We start from the raw sequence: 18,711 nt of genomic DNA, 5'->3' as shown, positions 1-18,711 counted from the left end.
CACCTATGAACAAAGTGACTGACAACCACTCTTGTTCTACAAGCATTCGAGGCTCTAGTGAATATCTCTTGGATTCTTTAACCGGAATCTTCGTGGTATAGGCGAGAACTGATGGCGGCATTCAAGAGAATTGGTGCACGAAATTGTGATCAATACTTTTCAAAACATAAACAATCCCTAGTAATGGCTCCAAAGACTTGGTGCTCAATACCATGGCATAAACACAACTTCGCACAACTAACCAGCAAGTGCACTGGGTCGTCCAAGTAATAAACCTTACGCGAGTAAGGGTCGATCCCACGGAGATTGGTGGTATGAAGCAAGCTATGGTCACCTTGTAAATCTCAGTCAGGCAGACTCAAATGGGTATAGTGATAAACGAATAAAGCATAAAGATAAAGATAGAGATACTTATGTATATCATTGGTGTAAGAGCTTCAGACAAACGTATGAAGATGCCTTCCCTTCCGTCTCTCTGCTTTCCTACTGTCTTCATCCAATCCTTCTTACTCCTTTCCATGGCAAGCTTGTGTAGGGTTTCACCGTTGTCAGTGGCTACCTCCCATCCTCTTAGTGAAAATACGTCCCTGATGCTCTGTCACAGCATAGGCTAATCATCTGTCGGTTCTCGGTCCGGCCGGAATAGAATCCAGTGATTCTTTTGCGTCTGTCACTAACGCCCCGCCTTTCGGAGTTTGAAGCACGTCACAGTCATTCAATCATTGAATCCTACTCAGAATACCACAGACAAGGTTAGACCTTCCGGATTCTCTTGAATGCCGCCATCAGTTCTTGCCTATACCACGAAGACTCTGATCTCACGGAATGGCTGGCTCGTTTGTCAGGCGAGCACTCGGTTGTCAGGCGATCAACCATGCATCATGCAATCAGAAATCCAAGAGATATTCACTAAGCCTCATATGCTTGTAGAACAAGAATGGTTGTCAGTCACCTTGTTCATAGGTGAGAATGATGATGAGTGTCACTGATCATCACATTCATCAAGTTGAAGAACAAGTGATATCTTGGACAAAGAACAAGTGGAATTGAATAGAAGAACAATAGTAATTGCATTAATACTCGAGGTACAGCAGAGCTCCACACCTTAATCTATGGTGTGTAGAAACTCCACCGTTGAAAATACATAAGAACAAGGTCTAGGCATGGCCGAATGGCCAGCCTCCCAAATGATCTAAGATAGCATAAAATTAGAAGATAGCTACCAAGATTTCTTGATTAAAATACAATAGTAAAAGGTCCTACTTATAGAAAACTAGTAGCCTAGGGTGTACAGAGATGAGTAAATGACATAAAAATCCACTTCCGGGCCCACTTGGTGTGTGCTTGGGCTGAGCAATGAAGCATTTTCGTGTAGAGACTTGTCTTGGAGTTAAACGCCAGCTTTTATGCCAGTTTGGGCGTTTAACTCCCATTTAGGTGCCAGTTCCGGCGTTTAACGCTGGAATTTCTTGAGGTGACTTTGAACGCCGGTTTGGGCCATCAAATCTTGGGCAAAGTATGGACTATCATATATTGCTGGAAAGCCCAGGATGTCTACTTTCCAACGCCGTTGAGAGCGTGCCAATTGGGCTTCTGCAGCTCCAGAAAATCCACTTCGAGTGCAGGGAGGTCAGAATCTAACAGCATCTGCAGTCCTTTTCAGTCTCTGGATCAGATTTTTGCTCAGAACCCTCAATTTCAGCCAGAAAATACCTAAAATCACAGAAAAACACACAAACTCATAGTAAAGTCCAGAAAAGTGAATTTTAATTAAAAACTAATAAAAATATACTAAAAACTAACTAGATCATACTAAAAACATACTAAAAACAATGCCAAAAAGCGTACAAATTATCCGCTCATCACAACACCAAACTTAAATTGTTGCTTGTCCCCAAGCAACTGAAGATCAAATAGGATAAAAAGAAGAGAATATGCAATGAACTCCAAAAACATCTATGAAGATCAGTATTAATTAGATGAGCGGGGCTTTTAGCTTTTTGCCTCTGAACAGTTTTGGCATCTCACTCTATCCTTTGAAATTCAGAATGATTGGCTTCTTTAGGAACTCAGAATCCAGATAGTGTTATTGATTCTCCTACTTAAGTATGATGATTCTTGAACACAGCTACTTATTGAGTCTTGGCCGTGGCCCAAAGCACTCTGTCTTCCAGTATTACCACCGGATACATACATGCCACAGACACATAATTGGGTGAACCTTTTCAGATTGTGACTCAGCTTTGCTAAAGTCCCCAATTAGAGGTGTCCAGGGTTCTTAAGCACACTCTTATTGCCTTGGATCACAACTCTATTTCTTTCTTTTTCTCTTTTTTTTTCGGTTTTTTTTTCTTTTGCTTCTTTTTTTTTTTTTTTGTATTCACTGCTTTTTCTTGCTTCAAGAATCATTTTTATGATTTTTCAGATCCTCAGTAACATGTCTCCTTTTTCATCATTCTTTCAAGAGCCAACATTCATGAACCACAAATTCAAAAGACATATGCACTGTTCAAGCATACATTCAGAGAACAAAAGTGTTGCCACCACATCAAAATAATTAAACTATTATAAAATTCAAAATTCATGCAATTCTTTTCCTTTTCAATTAAGCACGTTTTTATTTAAGAAAGGTGATGGATTCATAGGACATTCATAACTTTAAGGCATAAACACTAAGACACTAATGATCATAAGACACAAACATGGATAATCATAAGCACTAAAATTCGAAAAACAGAAGAATAAAGAACAAGGAAATCAAGGAACGGGTCCACCTTAGTGATGGCGGCTCTTCCTTCCTCTTGAAGGTCCTATGGAGTGCTTAAGCTCCTCAATGTCTCTTCCTTGCCTTTGTTGCTCCTCTCTCATGATTCTTTGATCTTCTCTTATTTCATGGAGGAGAATGGAGTGTTCTTGGTGCTCCACCCTTAGTTGTCCCATGTTGGAACTCAATTCTCCTAGGGAGGTGTTTAGTTGCTCCCAATAGTTTTGTGGAGGAAAGTGCATCCCTTGAGGCATCTCAGGGATCTCATGATGAGAGAGGTCTCTTGTGTGCTCCATCCTTTTCTTGGTGATGGGCTTATCCTCATCAATGGTGATGTCTCCCTCTATGTCAACTCCAACTGAATAACAGAGGTGACAAATGAGGTGAGGAAAGGCTAACCTTGCTAAGGTAGAGGACTTATCCGCCACCTTGTAGAGTTCTTGGGCTATGACCTCATGAACTTCCACTTCTTCTCCAATCATGATGCTATGGATCATGATGGCCCGGTCTAAAGTAACTTCGGACCGGTTGCTAGTGGGAATGATTGAGCGTTGGATAAACTCCAACCATCCTCTAGCCACGGGTTTGAGGTCATGCCTTCTCAATTGAACCGGCTTGCCTCTTGAATCTCTCTTCCATTGTGCGCCCTCTTCACATATGATTGTGAGGACTTGGTCCAACCTTTGATCAAAGTTGACCCTTCTTGTGTAAGGATGTTCATCTCCTTGCATCATAGGCAAGTTGAACGCCACCCTCACACTTTCCGGACTAAAATCCAAGTATTTCCCCCGAACCATTGTGAGATAATTCTTTGGATCCGGTTTCATACTTTGATCATGGTTCTTGGTGATCCATGCATTGGCATAGAACTCTTGAACCATCAAGATTCCGACTTGTTGAATGGGGTTGGTAAGCACTTCCCAACCTCTTCTTCGGATCTCATGGCGGATCTCCGGATATTCACCCTTTTTGAGTGAAAAGGGGACCTCGGGGATCACCTTCTTCAAGGCCACAACTTCATAGAAGTGGTCTTGATGCACCCTTGAGATGAATCTATCCATTTCCCATGACTCGGAGGTGGAAGCTTTTGCCTTCCCTTTCCTCTTTCTAGAGGTTTCTCCGGCCTTGGATGCCATAATGGTTATGGTAAAACGAAAAAGCAACGCTTTTACCACACCAAACTTAAAATGTTTGCTCGTCCTCAAGCAAAAGAAGAAAGAAGAGAGTAGAAGAAGAAGAAATGAGGAAGAGGGAGATGGTGGTGTATTCGGCCAAAGAGGGGGAGAGGTGTTGTTTAGGTTGTGTGAAAATGAAGGAGTGAAGAAGGGTATTTATAGGAGAGAGGGGAGATGAGGTTCGGCCATTATGGGTGGGTTTGGGAGGGAAAGTGGTTTGAATTTGAAGGGTGAGGTTGGTGGGGTTTTATGAAGGATGGATGTGAGTGGTGAAGAGAAAGATGGGATTTGATAGGTGAAGGGTTTTTGGGGAAGAGGTTTTGAGGTGATTGGTGAATGGGGAAGAAGAGAGAGGGTGGTGGTGGGGTTGGTGGGGGTCCTGTGGGGTCCACAGATCCTGTGGTGTCAAGGAAAAGTCATCCCTGCACCAAATGGCATCAAAATTTACGTTTTGAGCCATTGCTGGCGTTAAACGCCGGGCTGGTGCCCATTCCTGGCGTTTAACGCCAGGTTCTTGCCCTTTTCTGGCGTTTAACGCCAGTCTGGTGCCCCTTTCTGGCGTTAAACGCCCAGAATGGTGCCAGACTGGGCGTTAAACGCCCAACTGCTAGGCTTACTGGCGTTTGAACGCCAGCAGCATCTTCCTCCAGGGTGTGCTGTTTTTCTTCCTGTTTTTCATTCTGTTTTTGCTTTTTCAATTAATTTTGTGACTTCTTATGATCATCAACCTACAAAATAAAATAAAATAACAAAAGAAAATATGTAAAATATAATATTGGGTTGCCTCCCAACAAGCGCTTCTTTAATGTCAGTAGCTTGACAGAGGGCTTTCATGGAGCCTCACAGATACTCATAGCAATGTTGGAACCTCCCAACACCAAACTTAGAGTTTGAATGTGGGGGTTCAACACCAAACTTAGAGTTTGGTTGTGGCCTCCCAACACCAAACTTAGAGTTTGAATGTGGGGGCTCTTCTTGACTCTGATTTGAGAGAAGCTCTTCATGCTTCTTCTCCATGGTGATAGAGGGATATCCTTGAGCCTTAAACACATAGGATTTTTCATTCACTTGAATGATCAGTTCACCTCCATCAACATCAATCACAGCCTTTGCTGTGGCTAGGAAGGGTCTGCCAAGGATGATGGTTTCATCCATGCATTTCCCAGTCTCTAGGACTATGAAATCAGTAGGGATGTAATGGTCTTCAATCTTAACCAAAACATTCTCTACAAGTCCATAAGCTTGTTTTCTTGAGTTGTCTGCCATCTCTAGTGAGATTTTTGCAGCTTGTACCTCAAAGATCCTTAGCTTCTCCATTACTGAGAGAGGCATGAGGTTTACACTTGACCCTAAATCACACAGAGCCTTCTTGAAGGTCATGGTGCCTATGGTACAAGGTATGGAAAACTTCCCAGGGTCTTGTCTCTTTTGAGGTAATTTCTGCCTAGACAAGTCATCCAGTTCTTTGGTGAGCAAAGGAGGTTCATCCTCCCAAGTCTCATTTCCAAATAACTTGTCATTTAGCTTCATGATTGCTCCAAGGTATTTAGCAACTTGCTCTTCAGTGACATACTCATCCTCTTCAGAGGAAGAATACTCATCAGAGCTCATGAAAGGCAGAAGTAGGTCCAATGGAATCTCTATGGTCTCATTTTGAGCCTCAGATTCCCATGGTTCCTCATTGGGGAACTCAGTGGAGGTCAGTGCACGCTCATTGAGGTCTTCCTCAGTGGCGTCCACTTCATCTCCATCCTCTCCAAATTCGGCCATGTTTATGGCTTTGCACTCTCCTTTTGGATTTTCTTCTGTGTTGCTTGGGAGAGTACTTGGAGGGAGTTCAGTAACTTTCTTGCTCAGCTGTCCCACTTGTGCCTCCAAATTTCTAATGGAGGACCTTGTTTCATTCATGAAACTTTGAGTTGTTTTAATTAGATCAGAGACCATGGTTGCTAAGTCAGAGGGGTTCTGCTTAGGATTCTCTGTCTGTTGCTGAGAAGATGATGGAAAAGGTTTGCCATTGTTAAACCTGTTTCTTCCACCATTATTATTGAAACCTTGTTGAGGTCTCTCTTGATTCTTCCATGAGAGATTTGGGTGATTTCTCCATGAAGAATTATAGGTGTTACCATAGGGTTCTCCTAGGTAATTCACCTCTTCTATTGAAGGGTTCTCAGGATCATAAGCTTCTTCCTCAGATGAAGCATCCTTGGTACTACTTGGTGCATTTTGCATTCCAGACAGACTTTGAGAAATCAAATTGACTTGTTGAGTCAATATTTTATTCTGAGCCAAAATGGCGTTCAGAGTATCAATCTCAAGAACTCCTTTCTTCTGACTTGTCCCATTGTTCACAGGATTTCTCTCAGAAGTGTACATGAATTGGTTATTTGCAACCATTTCAATGAGCTCTTGAGCTTTTGTAGGCGTCTTCTTCAGATGAAGAGATCCTCCAGCAGAGCTATCCAAGGACATCTTGGATAGTTCAGAGAGACCATCATAGAAAATACCTATGATGCTCCATTCAGAAAGCATGTCAGAAGGACATTTTCTGATCAATTGTTTGTATCTTTCCCAAGCTTCATAGAGGGATTCTCCATCCTTCTGTCTGAAGGTTTGGACTTCCACTCTAAGCTTACTCCATCTTTGTGGTGGAAAGAACTTTGCCAAGAAGGCATTGACTAGCTTTTCCCAAGAGTCCAGGCTTTCTTTAGGTTGAGAGTCCAACCATATTCTAGCTCTGTCTCTTACAGCAAAAGGGAATAGCATCAGTCTATAGACCTCAGGGTCAACCCCATTAGTCTTGACTGTGTCACAGATTTGCAAGAATTCAGCTAAAAACTGATGAGGATCTTCCATTAGAAGTCCATGGAACTTGCAATTCTGTTGCATTAGAGAAACTAATTGAGGCTTAAGCTCAAAGTTGTTTGCTCCAATGGCAGGGATAGAGATGCTTCTCCCATAGAAGGCGGGAGTAGGTGCAGTAAAGTCACCCAGCACCTTCCTTGCATTGTTTGCATTATTGTTGTTTTCGGCTGCCATGTCTTCTTCTTCTTTGAAGAATTCGGTCAGGTCCTCTAAAGAGAGTTGTGCTTTGGCTTCTCTTAGCTTTCTCTTCAAGGTCCTTTCGGGTTCAGGGTCAGCTTCAACAAGAAGGCCTTTGTCTCTGCTCCTGCTCATATGAAAGAGAAGAGAACAAGAAAATGTGGAATCCTCTATGTCACAGTATAGAGATTCCTTGAGGTGTCAGAGGAAAAAGAGAAATAGAAAGAAGAAGGAGAAGAAGAATTCGAACTTTAATTAGATAAGGTTCGAATTGTGCATTGAGAAGGAGTGGTACTCCATAAATAGAAGGATGTGGGAAGGAGGGAAGTAATTTTTCGAAAATTAATTAAAATATTTTGAAAACATTTTTGAAAAACACTAATTGATTTTCGAAAACAAAAGTGGAAAAGAAATCAAGTGATTTTTGAAAAAGATTTTGAAATTAGAAGTTAAAAAGATTTGATTGAAAACTTATTTTGAAAAAGATGTGATTGAGAAGATATGATTTGAAAACAATTTTAAAAAGATTTGATTTTAAAAATTAATGACTTGCCTAACAAGAAAAGATATGATTTGAAACATTAAACCTTTCTCAACAGAAAAGGCAACAAATTTGAGATGTTCAATCAAATCATTAATTGTTAGTAAGTATCTTTGAAAAAGGAAAGAAATTGATTTTGAAAACATTTGATTGAAAAGATATGATTTGAAAAAGATTTGATTTTGAAAAACTTTGAAAACTTGAAAAAAAATTGATTTTGAAAACAAAATCTTCCCCCTAGCACCATCCTGGCGTTAAACGCCCAGAATGGTATCCATTCTGGCGTTTAACACCCAAAATGCACCCTTTTTGGGCGTTAAACGCCCAACCAGGTACCCTGGCTGGCGTTTAAACGCCAGTCTGCCTTCTTCACTGGGCATTTTTGAATGCCCAGCTTTTTCTGTATAATTCCTCTGCAGTATGTTCTGAATCTTCAATTCTCTGTATTATTGACTTGAAAAGACACAAATAAAAAATATTTTTGGATTTTTAATAATCAAAATGCAACAAGAATCAAATAACAATGCATGCAAGACACCAAACTTAGCAGTTTGTATACTATTGACACTATATGAGACACATAAACACTCAAGTCAAAAGAATTCAAAGATCAGAGTAAGAAATCATCAAGAATTACTTGAAGATCTTTAAGACACATGAATGAATGCAATGGACACCAAACTTATGATGAGACATTAGACTCAAGTAAGAAACATCAAATATTTTTGGTTTTTATGGTTTTTGTGAATTTTTTTTTTTGTGATTTTCGAAAATTAAGTGGAAAAAGATATCAAAATTCTTAATGAGAATTCCAGGAATCAGTGCAATGCTAGTCTAAGACTCCGGTCCAGGAATTAGACATGGCTTCACAGCCAGCCAAGCTTTCAAAGAAAGCTTCGGTCCAAAACACTAGACATGGCCAAAGGCCAGCCAAGCCTTAGCAGATCATTGCTCCAAAAGCAAGATCAACAAGCTCTTGTGATGATAAGTTGAAACCTCGGTCCAATGAAATTAGACATGGCTTTACAGCCAGCCAGATTTCAGCAAATCATCATGAAACTCTAGAATTCATCTTCAAGAATTTCGAAAAAAATAAATGCCTAATCTAAGCAACAAGATGAACCGTCAGTTGACCATACACAAGAACAATCCCCAGCAACGGCGCCAAAAACTTGGTGCACGAAATTGTGATCAATACTTTTCAAAACATAAACAATCCCTAGTAATGGCTCCAAAGACTTGGTGCTCAATACCATGGCATAAACACAACTTCGCACAACTAACCAGCAAGTGCACTGGGTCGTCCAAGTAATAAACCTTACGCGAGTAAGGGTCGATCCCACGGAGATTGGTGGTATGAAGCAAGCTATGGTCACCTTGTAAATCTCAGTCAGGCAGACTCAAATGGGTATAGTGATAAACGAATAAAGCATAAAGATAAAGATAGAGATACTTATGTATATCATTGGTGTAAGAGCTTCAGACAAACGTATGAAGATGCCTTCCCTTCCGTCTCTCTGCTTTCCTACTGTCTTCATCCAATCCTTCTTACTCCTTTCCATGGCAAGCTTGTGTAGGGTTTCACCGTTGTCAGTGGCTACCTCCCATCCTCTCAGTGAAAATACGTCCCTGATGCTCTGTCACAGCATAGGCTAATCATCTGTCGGTTCTCGGTCCGGCCGGAATAGAATCCAGTGATTCTTTTGCGTCAGTCACTAACGCCCCGCCTTTCGGAGTTTGAAGCACGTCACAGTCATTCAATCATTGAATCCTACTCAGAATACCACAGACAAGGTTAGACCTTCCGGATTCTCTTGAATGCCGCCATCAGTTCTTGCCTATACCACGAAGACTCTGATCTCACGGAATGGCTGGCTCGTTTGTCAGGCGAGCACTCGGTTGTCAGGCGATCAACCATGCATCATGCAATCAGAAATCCAAGAGATATTCACTAAGCCTCATATGCTTGTAGAACAAGAATGGTTGTCAGTCACCTTGTTCATAGGTGAGAATGATGATGAGTGTCACTGATCATCACATTCATCAAGTTGAAGAACAAGTGATATCTTGGACAAAGAACAAGTGGAATTGAATAGAAGAACAATAGTAATTGCATTAATACTCGAGGTACAGCAGAGCTCCACACCTTAATCTATGGTGTGTAGAAACTCCGCCGTTGAAAATACATAAGAACAAGGTCTAGGCATGGCCGAATGGCCAGCCTCCCAAATGATCTAAGATAGCATAAAATTAGAAGATAGCTACCAAGATTTCTTGATTAAAATACAATAGTAAAAGGTCCTACTTATAGAAAACTAGTAGCCTAGGGTGTACAGAGATGAGTAAATGACATAAAAATCCACTTCCGGGCCCACTGGTGTGTGCTTGGGCTGAGCAATGAAGCATTTTCGTGTAGAGACTTGTCTTGGAGTTAAACGCCAGCTTTTATGCCAGTTTGGGCGTTTAACTCCCATTTAGGTGCCAGTTCCGGCGTTTAACGCTGGAATTTCTTGAGGTGACTTTGAACGCCGGTTTGGGCCATCAAATCTTGGGCAAAGTATGGACTATCATATATTGCTGGAAAGCCCAGGATGTCTACTTTCCAACGCCGTTGAGAGCGCGCCAATTGGGCTTTTGTAGCTCCAGAAAATCCACTTCGAGTGTAGGGAGATCAGAATCCAACAGCATCTGCAGTCCTTTTCAGTCTCTGGATCAGATTTTTGCTCAGAACCCTCAATTTCAGCCAGAACATACCTAAAATCACAGAAAAACACACAAACTCATAGTAAAGTCCAGAAAAGTGAATTTTAATTAAAAACTAATAAAAATATACTAAAAACTAACTAGATCATACTAAAAACATACTAAAAACAATGCCAAAAAGCGTACAAATTATCCGCTCATCAAGAATCCGGAAGGTCTAACCTTGTCTGTGGTATTCTGAGTAGGATTCAATGATTGAATGACTGTGACGTGCTTCAAACTCCTGAGGGCGGGGCGTTAGTGACAGACGCAAAAGAATCACTGGATTCTATTCCGGCCTGATTGAGAACCGACAGATGAATTCCGCTATGACCGTGACAGGGCATATGCAATAACTTTCAATGAGAGGATGGGAGGTAGCCACTAACAACGGTGAAACCCTACACGAGCTTGCCATGGAAAGGAGTAAGAAGGATTGGATGAAGGCTGTAGGAAAGCAGAGAGACGGAAGGGAAGGCATCTTCATACCCTTATCTGAAGCTCTCACCAATGATATGCATAAGTATCTCTATCTTTATCTTATTGCTTTATTCGTTTACCACTATACCCATTTGAGTCTGCCTGACTGAGATTTACAAGGTGACCATAGCTTGCTTCATACCACCAATCTCCGTGGGATCGACCCTTACTCGCGTAAGGTTTATTACTTGGACGATCCAGTGCACTTGCTGGTTAGTTGTGCGAAGTTGTGTTTATGCCATGGTATTGAGCACCAAGTCTTTGGAGCCATTACTAGGGATTGTTTTGAGTTGTAGTGATCTCAATTTCGTGCACCAAGTTTTTGGCGCCGTTGCCGGGGATTGTGTTTGTGTGTGGACAACTGACGGTTCATCTTGTTGCTTAGATTAGGCATTTATTTTTTTTCGAAATTCTTGAAGATGAATTCTAGAGTTTCATGATGATTTGTTGAAATCTGGCTGGCTGAGAAGCCATGTCTAATCTCATTGGACCGAGGTTTCAACTTAGCATCACAGAAGCTTGTTGATTTTTTATCAATCTTGCTTTTGGAGCAGTGATCTGCTAAGGCTTGGCTGGCCTTTGGCCATGTCTAGTGTTTTGGACCGAAGCTTTCTTTGAAAGCTTGGCTGGCTGTGAAGCCATGTCTAATTCCTGGACCGGAGTCTTAGACTAGCATTGCACTGATTCCTGGAATTCTCATTAAGAATTTTGATATCTTTTTCCACTTAATTTTCGAAAATCACAAAAAAATTTTACAAAATCATAAAAACCAAAAATATTTGATGTTTCTTGCTTGAGTCTAGTGTCTCATCTTAAGTTTGGTGTCAATTGCATGCATTCATTCATGTGTCTTAAGATCTTCAAATAATTCTTGATGATTTCTTACTCTGATCTTTAAATTCTTTTGACTTGAGTGTTTATGTGTCTCATATAGTGTCAATAGTATACAAACTGCTAAGTTTGGTGTCTTGCATGCATTGTTATTTGATTCTTGTTGCATTTTGATTGTTAAAAATCCAAAAATATTTTTAATTTGTGTCTTTTCAAGTCAATAACACAAAGAATTGAAGATTCAGAACATACTGCAGAGGAATTATACAGAAAAAGCTGAGCATTCGAAAATGCCCAGTGAAGAAGACAGACTGGCGTTTAAACGCCAGCCAGGGTACCTGGTTGGGCGTTTAACGCCCAAAAAGGGTGCATTTTGGGCGTTAAACGCCAGAATGGATACCATTCTGGGCGTTTAACGCCAGGATGGCAAAGGGGGAAGATTTTGTTTTCAAAATCAATTTTTTTTCAAGTTTTTCAAAGTTTTTCAAAATCAAATCTTTTTCAAATCATATCTTTTCAATCAAATGTTTTCAAAATCAATTTCTTTCCTTTTTCAAAGATACTTACTAACAATTAATGATTTGATTGAACATCTCAAGATTGTTGCCTTTTCTGTTGAGAAAGGTTTAATGTTTGAATCATATCTTTTCTTGTTAGGCAAGTCATTAATTTAAAAAAAAAAAAATCATATCTTTTAAAATTGTTTTCAAATCAAATCTTTTCAATCATATCTTCCTAACCACATCTTTTTCAAAATAATTTTTCAATCAAATCTTTTTAACTTCTAATTTCAAAATCTTTTTTCAAAAATCACTTGATTTCTTTCTCACTTTTATTTTCGAAAATCAATTAAGTGTTTTTCAAAATGTTTTCAAAATCTTTTTAATTTAATGTTTGAAAATTACTTCCCTTCTTCCCACATCCTTCTATTTATGGAGTACTACTCCTTCTTAATGCACAATTCGAACTTCATCCAATTAAAGTTCGAATTCTTCCCCTTCTTCTTTCTTCTATTTTTCTTTTCCTCTGACACCTCAAGGAATCTCTATACTGTGACATAGAGGATTCCATATCTTCTTGTTCTCTTCTCTTTCATATGAGCAGGAGCAGAGACAAAGGCATTCTTGTTGAAGCTGACCCTGAACCTGAAAGGACCTTGAAGAGAAAGCTAAGAGAAGCCAAAGCACAACTCTCTTTAGAGGACCTGACCGAATTCTTCAAAGAAGAAGAACTCATGGTAGCCGAAAATAACAACAATGCCAACAATGCAAGGAAGGTGCTGGGTGACTTTACTGCACCTACTCCCGACTTCTATGGGAGAAGCATCTCTATCCCTGCCGTTGGAGCAAACAACTTTGAGCTTAAACCTCAGTTGGTTTCTCTACTGCAGCAGAATTGCAAGTTCCATGGACTTCCAATGGAAGATCCACATCAGTTTTTAGCTGAGTTCTTGCAAATCTGTGACACAGTCAAGACTAATGGGGTTGACCCTGAGGTCTACAGATTGATGCTATTCCCTTTTGCTGTAAGAGACAGAGCTAGAATATGGTTGGACTCTCAACCTAAGGATAGCCTGGACTCTTGGGAAAAGCTAGTCAATGCCTTCTTGGCAAAGTTCTTTCCACCTCAAAAATGGAGTAAGCTTAGAGTGGAAGTCCAAACCTTCAGACAGAAGGATGGAGAATCCCTCTATGAAGCTTGGGAAAGATACAAACAATTGATCAGAAAATGTCCATCTGACATGCTTTCTGAATGGAGCATCATAGGTATTTCTATGATGGTCTCTCTGAACTATCTAAGATGTCTTTGGATAGCTCTGCTGGAGGATCTCTTCATCTGAAGAAGACGCCTACAGAAGCTCAAGAGCTAATTGAAATGGTTGCAAATAACCAATTCATGTACACTTCTGAAAGGAATCCTGTGAACAATGGGACAAGTCAGAAGAAAGGAGTTCTTGAGATTGATACTCTGAATGCCATACTGGCTCAGAACAAGATATTGACTCAACAAGTCAATTTGATTTCTCAAAGTCTGTCTGGAATGCAAAATGCACCTGGCAGTACTAAGGATGCTTCATCTGAGGAAGAAGCTTATGATCCTGAGAACCCTTCAATGGAAGAGGTGAACTACCTAGGAGAACCCTATGGAAACACCTATAATTCTTCATGGAGAAATCACCCAAATTTCTCATGGAAAAATCAAGAGAAACCTCAACAAGGTTTCAATAACAATAATGGTGGAAGAAACAGGTTTAGCAATGGCAAGCCTTTTCCATCATCTTCTCAGCAACAGACAGAGAATTCTAAGCAGAACCAATCTGACTTAGCAACCATGGTCTCTGATCTAATCAAAACCACTCAAAGTTTCATGACTGAAACAAGGTCCTCCATTAGAAATTTGGAGGCACAAGTGGGGCAGCTGAGCAAGAAAGTTACTGAACTCCCTCCTAGTACTCTCCCAAGTAATATAGAAGAAAATCCAAAAGGAGAGTGCAAAGCCATAACCATGGCCGAATTTGGAGAGGAAGGAGATGAAGTGGACGCCACTGAGGAAGACCTCAATGGGCGTACACTGACCTCCACTGAGTTCCCCAATAAGGAACCATGGGAATCTGAGGCTCAAAATGAGACCATAGAGATTCCATTGGACTTACTTCTGCCTTTCATGAGCTCTGATGAGTATTCCTCCTCTGAAGAGGATGAGTATGTCACTGAAGAACAAGTTGCTAAATACCTTGGAGCAATCATGAAGTTGAATGACAAGTTATTTGGAAATGAGACTTGGGAGACTGAACCTCTTTTGCTCACCAAAGAACTGGATGACTTGTCTAGGCAGAAACTACCTCAAAAGAGACAAGATCCTGGGAAGTTTTCCATACCTTGTACGATAGGCACCATGACCTTCAAGAAGGCTCTGTGTGACTTAGGGTCAAGTGTAAACCTCATGCCTCTCTCTGTAATGGAGAAGTTAGGGATCTTTGAGGTACAAGCTGCAAGAATCTCATTAGAGATGGCAGACAACTCAAGAAAACAAGCTCATGGACTTGTAGAGAATGTTTTGGTAAAGGTTGAAGACCAGTACATTCCTACTGATTTCATAGTCCTAGAGACTGGGAAGTGCATGGATGAATCCATCATCCTTGGCAGACCCTTCCTAGCCACAGCAAAGGCTGTGATTGATGTTGATGGAGGTGAACTGATCATTCAAGTGAATGAAAAATCCTATGTGTTTAAGGCTCAAGGATATCCCTCTATCACCATGGAGAAGAAGCATGAAGAGCTTCTCTCAAATCAGAGACTAACAGAGCCCCCACAGTCAAACTCTAAGTTTGGTGTTGGGAGGCCACAACCAAACTCTAAGTTTGGTGTTGAACCCCCACATTCAAACTCTAAGTTTGGTGTTGGGAGGTTCCAACATTGCTCTGAATATCTGTGAGGCTCCATGAGAGCCCTCTGTCAAGCTATTGACATTAAAGAAGCGCTTGTTGGGAGGCAACCCAATGATTAGATTTTATATATTTCTCTTTGTTATTTTATTTTTTTTAGGTTGATGATCATAAGAAGTCACAAAATCCATTGAAAAAGCAAAAACAAAATGAAAAACAGGAAGAAAAACAGCACACCCTGGAGGAAGAAGTTGCTGGCGTTCAAACGCCAGTAAACCTAGCAGTTGGGCGTTTAACGCCCAGTCTGGCACCATTCTGGCCGTTTAACGCCAGAAAGGGGCACTAGACTGGCGTTAAACGCCAGAAAAGGGCAAGAACCTGGCGTTAAACGCCAGGAATGGGCACAAGCCCGGCGTTTAACGCCAGAAATGGCTCAAAACGTGATTTTGAGCAACATTTGGTGCAGAGATGACTTTTCCTTGACACCACAGGATCTGTGGACCCCACAGGATCCCCACCAACCCCACCACCACTCTCTCTCTTCTTCCCCCATTCACCAATCACCTCAATACCTCTTCCCCAAAAACACTTCACCTATCAAATCCCATCTTTCTCTTCACCACTCACATCCATCCTTCATGAAACCCCACCAACCTCACCCTTCAAATTCAAACCACTTTCCCTCCCAAACCCACCCATAATGGCCGAACCTCATCTCCCCTCTCTCCTATATAAACCCTTTTTAACCCCTTCATTTTCACACAACCTAAACCACACTTCTCCCCCTCTTTGGCCGAATACACCACCATCTCCCTCTTCTTCATTTCTTCTTCTTCTACTCTCTTCTTTCTTCTTTTGCTCGAGGACGAGCAAACATTTTAAGTTTGGTGTGGTAAAAGCGTTGCTTTTTCGTTTTTCCATAACCATTATGGCATCCAAGGCCGGAGAAACCTCTAGAAAGAGGAAAGGGAAGGCAAAAGCTTCCACCTCCGAGTCATGAGAGATGGATAGATTCATCTCAAGGGTGCATCAAGACCACTTCTATGAAGTTGTGGCCTTGAAGAAGGTGATCCCCGAGGTCCCCTTTTCACTCAAAAAGGGTGAATATCCGGAGATCCACCATGAGATCCGAAGAAGAGGTTGGGAGGTGCTTACCAACCCCATTCAACAAGTCGGAATCTTGATGGTTCAAGAGTTCTATGCCAATGCATGGATCACCAAGAACCATGATCAAAGTATGAACCCGGATCCAAAGAATTATCTCACAATGGTTCGGGGGAAATACTTGGATTTTAGTCCGGAAAGTGTGAGGGTGGCGTTCAACTTGCCTATGATGCAAGGAGATGAACATCCTTACACAAGAAGGGTCAACTTTGATCAAAGGTTAGACCAAGTCCTCACAATCATATGTGAAGAGGGCGCACAATGGAAGAGAGATTCAAGAGGCAAGCCGGTTCAATTGAGAAGGCATGACCTCAAACCCGTGGCTAGAGGATGGTTGGAGTTTATCCAATGCTCAATCATTCCCACTAGCAACCGGTCCGAAGTTACTTTAGACCGGGCCATCATGATCCATAGCATCATGATTGGAGAAGAAGTGGAAGTTCATGAGGTCATAGCCCAAGAACTCTACAAGGTGGCGGATAAGTCCTCTACCTTAGCAAGGTTAGCCTTTCCTCACCTCATTTGTCACCTCTGTTATTCAGTGGGAGTTGACATAGAGGGAGACATCACCATTGATGAGGATAAGCCCATTACCAAGAAAAGGATGGAGCAAACAAGAGACCCCTCTCATCATGAGATCCCTGAGATGCCTCAAGGGATGCACTTTCCTCCACAAAACTATTGGGAGCAACTAAACACCTCCCTAGGAGAATTGAGTTCCAACATGGGACAACTAAGGGTGGAGCACCAAGAACACTCCATTCTCCTCCATGAAATAAGAGAAGATCAAAGAATCCTGAGAGAGGAGCAACAAAGGCAAGGAAGAGACATTGAGGAGCTCAAGCACTCCATAGGACCTTCAAGAGGAAGGAAGAGCCGCCATCACTAAGGTGGACCCGTTCCTTGATTTCCTTGTTCTTTATTCTTCTGTTTTTCGAATTTTAGTGCTTATGTTTATCCATGTTTGTGTCTCATGATCATTAGTGTCTTAGTGTTTATGCCTTAAAGTTATGAATGTCCTATGAATCCATCACCTTTCTTAAATAAAAACGTGCTTAATTGAAAAGGAAAAGAATTGCATGAATTTTGAATTTTATAACAGTTTAATTATTTTGATGTGGTGGCAACACTTTTGTTCTCTGAATGTATGCTTAAACAGTGCATATGTCTTTTGAATTTGTGGTTCATGAATGTTGGCTCTTGAAAGAATGATGAAAAAGGAGACATGTTACTGAGGATCTGAAAAATCATAAAAATGGTTCTTGAAGCAAGAAAAAGCAGTGAATACAAAAAAAAGAAAAAAAAACCGAAAAAAAAGAAAGAAAAAAGAAAGAAAAAGAAAGAAATAAAGTTGTGATCCAAGGCAATAAGAGTGTGCTTAAGAACCCTGGACACCTCTAATTGGGGACTCTAGCAAAGCTGAGTCACAATCTGAAAAGGTTCACCCAATTATGTGTCTGTGGCATGTATGTATCCGGTGGTAATACTGGAAGACAGAGTGCTTTGGGCCACAGCCAAGACTCAATAAAGTAGCTGTGTTCAAGAATCATCATACTTAACTAGGAGAATCAATAACACTATCTGGATTCTGAGTTCCTAAAGAAGCCAATCATTCTGAGTTCCAAAGGATAAAGTGAGATGCCAAAACTATTCAGAGGCAAAAAGCTAAAAGCCCCGCTCATCTAATTAATACTGATCTTCATAGATGTTTTTGGAGTTCATTGCATGTTCTCTTCTTTTTATCCTATTTGATCTTCAGTTGCTTGGGGACAAGCAACAATTTAAGTTTGGTGTTGTGATGAGCGGATAATTTGTACGCTTTTTGGCATTGTTTTTAGTATGTTTTTAGTATCTTTTAGTTAGTTTTTATTATATTTTTATTAGTTTTTAGTTAAAATTCACTTTTCTGGACTTTACTATGAGTTTGTGTGTTTTTCTATGATTTCAGGTATTTTCTGGCTGAAATTGAGGGATCTGAGCAAAAATCTGATCCAGAGACTCAAAAGGACTGCAGATGCTGTTGGATTCTGACCTCCCTGCACTCGAAGTGGATTTTCTGGAGCTACAGAAGCCCAATTGGCGCGCTCTCAACGGCGTTGGAAATTAGACATCCTGGGCTTTCCAGAAATATATGATAGTCCATACTTTGCCCAAGATTTGATGGCCCAAACCGGCGTTCAAAGTCACCTCAAGAAATTCCAGCGTTAAACGCCGGAACTGGCACCTAAATGGGAGTTAAACGCCCAAACTGGCATCAAAACTGGCGTTTAACTCCAAGGAGAGTCTCTACACGAAAATGCTTCATTGCTCAGCCCAAGCACACACCAAGTGGGCCCGGAAGTGGATTTTTATGTCATTTACTCATCTCTGTACACCCTAGGCTACTAGTTTTCTATAAGTAGGACCTTTTACTATTGTATTTTCATCGTGGGATCTTAGATCATCTTTAGGTCTTTGAATCTCTTGATCACTGGGAGGCTGGCCTCACGGCCATGCCTAGACCTTGTTCTTATGTATTTTCAACGGTGGAGTTTCTACACACCATAGATTAAGGTGTGGAGCTCTGCTGTACCTCGAGTATTAATGC

General features: G+C 41.0%; 2 non-coding genes across 2 annotated transcripts; one reads left to right on the top strand and one right to left on the bottom strand.

The window, feature by feature from the left end:
- Positions 1-6,465: 6,465 nt before the first annotated feature.
- On the top strand, positions 6,466-6,573 carry LOC130978715 (small nucleolar RNA R71). The gene has a single exon (XR_009086333.1). It is a non-coding gene; the product is annotated as a small nucleolar RNA R71 (small nucleolar RNA).
- A 6,641-nt stretch (positions 6,574-13,214) lies between these two features.
- On the bottom strand, positions 13,215-13,318 carry LOC130977484 (small nucleolar RNA R71). Its single transcript, XR_009085173.1, has one exon. It is a non-coding gene; the product is annotated as a small nucleolar RNA R71 (small nucleolar RNA).
- Positions 13,319-18,711: the final 5,393 nt, after the last annotated feature.

Source organism: Arachis stenosperma, chromosome 4 (genome assembly GCF_014773155.1).
Source record: "Arachis stenosperma cultivar V10309 chromosome 4, arast.V10309.gnm1.PFL2, whole genome shotgun sequence".
NCBI lineage: Eukaryota > Viridiplantae > Streptophyta > Magnoliopsida > Fabales > Fabaceae > Arachis > Arachis stenosperma.
Note: the sequence above shows the minus strand (reverse complement) of the source record. Positions and strands in the feature narration are given on the sequence as shown.